The 6,529-nt window shown below is 36.9% G+C and overlaps 1 pseudogene; it reads left to right on the top strand.

The window, feature by feature from the left end:
- The first annotated feature begins 1,307 nt into the window (after positions 1-1,307).
- LOC129683410 (metallothionein-1-like) overlaps positions 1,308-6,529 on the top strand; it is a 6,139-nt pseudogene continuing 917 nt past the window's right edge.

Below are 6,529 nucleotides of genomic sequence, written 5' to 3' on the forward strand. Positions count from 1 at the left end.
ATAATGGATGGCCAAGAAATGCACGGAAAAATTATTTCTCATTTTTTAAATATGAGGGTGCTGTTTGAATCAGTAGTCCATTCAGACTTTTATCCAACTAACTATGTTAAAGTTAACTATCCATTCTGGTGAACTTTATTCCACAAAACCACTTATTAATCAGTGTTTATGTGATCATCCATGTTTCTCTCATGCACATTTAAGAGGCAAAGCACCCCTATCTTTTGTTTGTTTGTTTGTTTGTTTGTTTGGTTGGTTAGTTGGTTGGTTTTGTTTGCTTTGGTACTGAAATCACGGTTTGGCCCTCAGAGACAAGCACTCTAACATTGAGTGACAACACTTGCTCAGAACTTTCTTCTTTTATACATTGGTAAGGTGAAAATCAGAAATAATCAAGGGTTTGTTTCTTTTTTTTCAAGACAGGGTTTCTCTGTGTAGCCTTGACTGTCCTGGAACTCATCCTGTACAACAAGCTGGCCTTGAACTCACAAAGATCCACCTACCAGCCTCTACCTCCTTAGCATTGGAATTAAAGGTGTAAGCCATCACCACCTGACATGATTTTGGCAGTGAAATTATGGCAGAAGCAAGACTTACTGCTTAAATTACTAATTCTTACTTCACCTCTAATGTAGGCATTAGTATATTTCTATCAAGAGCAGAACTCTGACTCCTGGTAATTAACCAAGTAATTCACATTTATTGTTCTCTTTCCCTGTAACTTCAGGTCCCACTGTGGTGCAAACAGTGCCAAACATGACTTCTGGGAACTCAAAGCCTGGTTATATGTTGCCAAATTCTCTAAATCAGCTCCTATTAAATTTTCAATTCAGCCAGAAGCAGTGGTGCATGCCTGTAATTCCAGCACTCAGGGCGGTAGAGGCAGGTGGATCTCTCTGAGTTTGAGTCCAGGATACACAGAAGAGAAACCCTGTTTCAAAAAAACAAAAAGAAAATTTTTTCAATTCTTGACATTTTTAAAGTTGTAATTTTTCAATAACACAATGGCAGATAAAATCTGCCATATTTTCAGTCACAAACAGAAATGTGAATGATACCATAGAACTTGTTTGTGATCAATGTGCTTCAAAGGGTGGAGTTATAACAAGAAAGAAAGAAAGAAAGAAAGAAAGAAAGAAAGAAAGAAAGAAAGAAAGAAAGAAAGAAGAAAGAAAGAAAGAAAGAAAGAAAGAAAGAAAGAAAGAAAGAGGGAGGATATACAGACAGACTTAAGAAGTACTAAGAAAGACATGAGCTGAATTTAATGTTTAGAAACTAAATTGAATATACCTGACAGAGAGGAGTCAGTTCCAGCAATGAATCACTGGCCATTTCCTTGGTAAGTAATAATGGAATATTGATAATGCTTTAAAAATAGTTCTTAAAATTTTGGAGATAAAATCAGAGCATGAACAGCCAGTTAATGATCTCTAATATTTATTGAACATGTCATATTCCAAAGACCATGCTGAATATGTTACAACTATTATTTAAAATACATTATACTAAACATTGTGTTTCATTTTGGGGATGAAAAAAACCTGAAGGACATTATCCAAAGTCACACGGCTAGCAAAGGTCTCAGCTAATATTTGAATCTGGATCTGTCTCATCACTTCATTACTAAGAACATGCCTGAAGCATGCTGCCTGCAGGTTTTATCTCCTGAAAAGCTATAAACTAGATTTTAAAGGTCAGAGAGATAAAGGCAGTCTCTGACTGTCTTCAGGCCGCTTTTACTTCTGAGTGTATAAGAGATGTCTTACAAGGAGCAAGTGCTTTCTATTCATTGGTGTAAGGAATTTGCAGAATTTCTTAAGGACAGCAGAAACAGTATACTTCTCAACTGGTTGTATAAATTGCGCAAGTGAGTGAAGGCACTGGAGAACAGTCTGAATCACCTCAAATATGAAACGCTTTGGGTTATCTAAAGCCTTCCAGGTGCTAAACCAGCAGCCAATGACATCCAAGACAGAACATTTTTAGGAATATTTTTCAGAATGCTAATAGGAAGCACTGCTTCATTAAACTGAACAACTTTCCAATAATTTTTTGAAGGCCAATGAACTGAAATGTATAGTCAGGAAGGTAGTAAATCTTAGGAAAAAAGTGGATCTGGAAATGCCTGAGGAGTAGAGAGTTTAAGATTGGAGAGATGGAGGGAGGGACTGGGAAGGAATGAGGGATCGGGACACGGCTGGGATACAGAGTTAATAAAATGTAACTGATAAGAAAAAAAATAAAATAAAATAAAAAAAGATTGGAGAGATGGTGGTACTCGGAGATGCAGAGACAGCAGTTCCTGTTTCTCTTACAGCTTTTACCCTAGGGAAGAGTGGTATGAACTCACATCAGTACATTTTAAAAGTAGAACTTTAAAAAAAAAAACTATTGCTAGGCTCCTATCCACCCTATCTCTCTACATTTATGCCAAACTATGTACTCTTCAGTACTGTGTAAATGAGAAACGGTATTTGCAAAATACCTACAAGGAAAGTGCTAACAGTACCTTATACTATCCTGTGGATGCTGCTACTAGCAATTGTCTGTATCTCTAACAAAAGATGAATCTTCATTTAAAAATTGCTTCTTCTCCTAGTGCCCTCTTCAAATAATACAATTTTAGAATCCATCTGGGTCATATCTATACCCCTAGACACTCTAGAAGTTGAGGTTGAAGATGCTAGTTTGATCCCAGCATGAAGATCATACCAAGACTTTGATGTAGCAAGATCTATTATCAAAAATTCATAGAAATTTAGAATTTGAAATGCTAGAGATGATCTAGCCAAATTACCTGGCTTTGTATGTAGAGAACTTCATTGTGTGTATATGTCTGTTCAACTGACTGAGAATACATTTGTCTATTTCTTGCCAAAAACTTTGAGTAAATTATTAGTCAACTAATTTGCCTAATGCAATAGTAGGCCTGGATCAGGATAAAGCTTGGACTAGAAGTAAAATATCTTTACCAGTCCTACCCCATCCTCTCAGGGCTTTTGCCACCTGGTTACATTAGAAAATTGGGTTTAACTGTCAGGGTAACTGCACATTCTGGCTATATCTTGCTTTATGGATTAAACAACATATTATTGTCTGAAAGACTCCAAAATTTCACTGATGGCATGGGAAAAACTTAGTTTGGGAAAATACATTTTTTTCTACAATTCAAAGGGAAATAATTGGTGACATTAAAAAATATTTTGAAATGACTCTAAAGAAGTGATGGCTTCCTTAAGATTAGTACACAAAAAGTGAGCATTTGACAATATACGCACTTTATTCTTTCACCAGGAAAATGCTCAGAGGACGTCCTGTAATCTAGCATTTCTGAACAAAACCACATGAAAGTTACCATGGCATTTTGATTTTTTAAACCCCTAGCTGGATTCGGAAATTTGAAATTTGAAAGTACCTTCACCCAATTTAAACTTCACCCATTTAAAAACCCTGCAAGGTGTTACCTCATAAGACTGTGAGTGCTAAACTTGTGATAGCAAGCATACATAAAAATAATACCAAGCAATAAAGCCAATCTAAAACTCATTGCTTTGTATCAGTCTTTGAGCTTAGTAGAAAAAAAATCTTAAAAAAAAAAAAGTAAAGAAAAAGGAACAAACTCAATAAAAAAAAATACTCAAGTTATTAAAGTTATCTTAGAGATACTGAATAGGCCAATGATTTACTCTGTGTTAGTAAAATATTAAAATCTAAGAAATGAATATGGGGAAAAGCAAATTAGTAAGCTCTGAGTGATCAGAATGAAGAAGACAATATGTTGTATTTGGGGAATAAGATTTCTACATTCTCAGTGATATAGCCATCTCCTTTAGTTTTTAGTGAATATACATGGTTATATTGATTAAAATTGGAATGCTTACATCAAAATAATAACAAGGCTAGTAAGTTATAATGAATTGAACATTTTCATTATCTATGGTATTTTAATAATACCATATATATATATATATATATAGAGAGAGAGAGAGAGAGAGAGAACCAGGTGTGGTGGCACAGACCTTTAATTCTAGCATTTGGGAGGTAGAGGCAGGCATATCTCTGTGAGTTCAAGGCCAGCCTGGTCTACAAATCGAGTTCCAGGGCTACACACAGAGAAACTGTGTCTGAAAAATGAGAAAGAGAGAGAGAGAGAGAGATGCAGCTGGTGGAGGAGGAGGAAGTGTGGCTGCTTTGGCAATCTATCAACAATTTGTAAATCTACTCTATCAAGTTTACCAGGAAGATGTTTCACTCCACAAGACTTCCTATTTCTAGTTAAAGCAGCAAGAAAGGCTGTTAATTTTTTTTAGTTAAAAAAATTAATTTATTATTTTTATGTGCATGGGCTTTTGCCTGCATGCATGTCTGTGTACCATGTGCGTGTAGTGTCCAAAGAGGCCAAAAGAAGGCTCACTGGATCTCCTGAGGTTGGAGTATAGAGTTGTCAGCCATCATGCGGGTGCTGGTAATTCAACCTGGAGCTCTGGAAGAGTGGCTAGTGACATTTAACTTCTAAGATAATTTCCAGCCCTGTTTTTTTTTTTTTTTAGAGGGGGGGCAGGGGAGGAAGGGCGGGCTACTAGGGATTGAACCTAGGGTTTCACACACGCTAGGTAAATATTCTACCACTGAGTCATATCCCTAATGCTTAGCAATTTGTAATTCTGACTAAAAAGTATATGAGAATGATAGTATTTACATTTGCAAATTTACATTTTGAAGCTTTTCATAATAAAACGTATCCCTTCTCAATATATACTAAAAGGAGAGCAAAAAGTAAGGAATGTTATCTCTTAGTAAAGGACTTAAACTCAACCAAAATGGCCTAGATAAGAGCTCATAGGTAATAGGATTAAATGAAATGGTGTGGCCATAATTGGAGAAATAAGATCCAATCAAATTTATGGATACGTACTATAATAAAACACAGAGAGTGTGCTCGTAAGAGCGGAGTTGTCTGATTATTGTCTCTAAAAGGGGAATATGGAATCCTGGTTTGAGTGACATAACGAATGTCTCTAGAATTTTCCAGAGGACAAAGCAATCTGAACATCGGAGGCAGGTTTATCAGTTTGACAGCTGACTCCTCATTATGGAAACAAATAGACCAGTACCTGCCTCGGCAGACCAGTCCTATGATTCTGTGGGTGGCTATTGTTCTACAGATTTTGTGAGGGAAAGGAAGAACAGTCCATGCTGGCTAGTCAATACGTTCTGTCTGGCTCATACTTTTATTGACATCCTGGCCATTACAGTTTTAGTAGGTATACACAGTTAAATACATGTATGTTATTTGGCAAATGTGTTTCTGGGTTTTCAGAGCTGCAAACGTGGGCAACAGAACAAAAGCATGATGCCTATCAGGATGTTTCTGTCATTTTGTGACTTTAATTACTGCCAAATGTTTCTCTAAACTTCTGGCTTGGAAGTTTACGAGAAACAGTAATCGAAAAAAAACCAAACAAACTGGTGTTAAAGTGTGGAAAAAAAAACAACAACAACAAAGAATGTCTCTGACATGAACTCAGTGGCTGGCTCTTTGACCCCACCCCCTCCCCCCAGAGGGGAGCAGCCTTACCAGGCCACAGAGGAGGACAATGCAGCCACTCCTGATGAGACCTGATAGGCTAGGGTCAGAGGGAAGGGGAGGAGGACCTCCTCTGTCAGTAGACTTGGAAAGGGGAATGGGAGGAGAAGAGGGAGGGAGGGGTGGGATTGGGAGAAAATTAGGGAGGCGGCTACAGCTGGGATACAAAGTAGTGATTAAATAAATTGTATATACAATTAAATTGTATACAAATAAATTGTGATTAATGTTAAAAAAGTAAAAAGCAATTCAGCATGTTATCTTAGTGTTATAACTAAGAGGCAAAAAGAATCTCAACACACTTTTCTTATAGAAGAATTATAAATCCAGTCAAGAGAGAATCTCCACAAGGACATTTCCCCAACTCTCAGCTCTGTGTTGTTTGCGCTTCATAATGTTTACAGAAATGAGCGAGTTCAAGTCAATTAGTTCAACAAATATTTCCCCGCTGACTGTTGTGTGGAGACTTTTTTACATCGTCTTTTGCTTATTTTGAAAATTTCTCTCACGAGAATCCTTATCTTTTAGAAACACTTTGTGTTTTTTTTGTGTTTTACCTGCCAAGTAAAATATCAAAGTATTTCATTTTCTGGCACAATAGTAAGTGATAAGCTTGGGCACGCCTTAGTGACAATTCAGGAACTACCAAATGAAAGCCATATTTACAACTTACTCACACTCTCTACAGATCATTTCCTTCTAAATATGCTCTAGTATATATCATATAAAGAGTATTGACCGGCTGGGCACACCTGTAATCCCAGCACTCAGGGAGGCAGAAGCAGGTGGATCTCTGTGAGTTCAAGGCCAGCCTGGTCTAAAAAGCAAGCCAGAATAACCAAGGCTAGACAGAGAAACCCTGTCTCAAAAAGAAAAGAAGAAGAAGAGGAAGAAGAAGAAGAAGAAGAAGAAGAAGAAGAAGAAGAAGAAGAAGAAGAAGAA

Source organism: Psammomys obesus, unplaced genomic scaffold, assembly GCF_907164565.1.
Source record: "Psammomys obesus unplaced genomic scaffold, mPsaObe1.curated_primary_1811, whole genome shotgun sequence".
Lineage (NCBI taxonomy): Eukaryota > Metazoa > Chordata > Mammalia > Rodentia > Muridae > Psammomys > Psammomys obesus.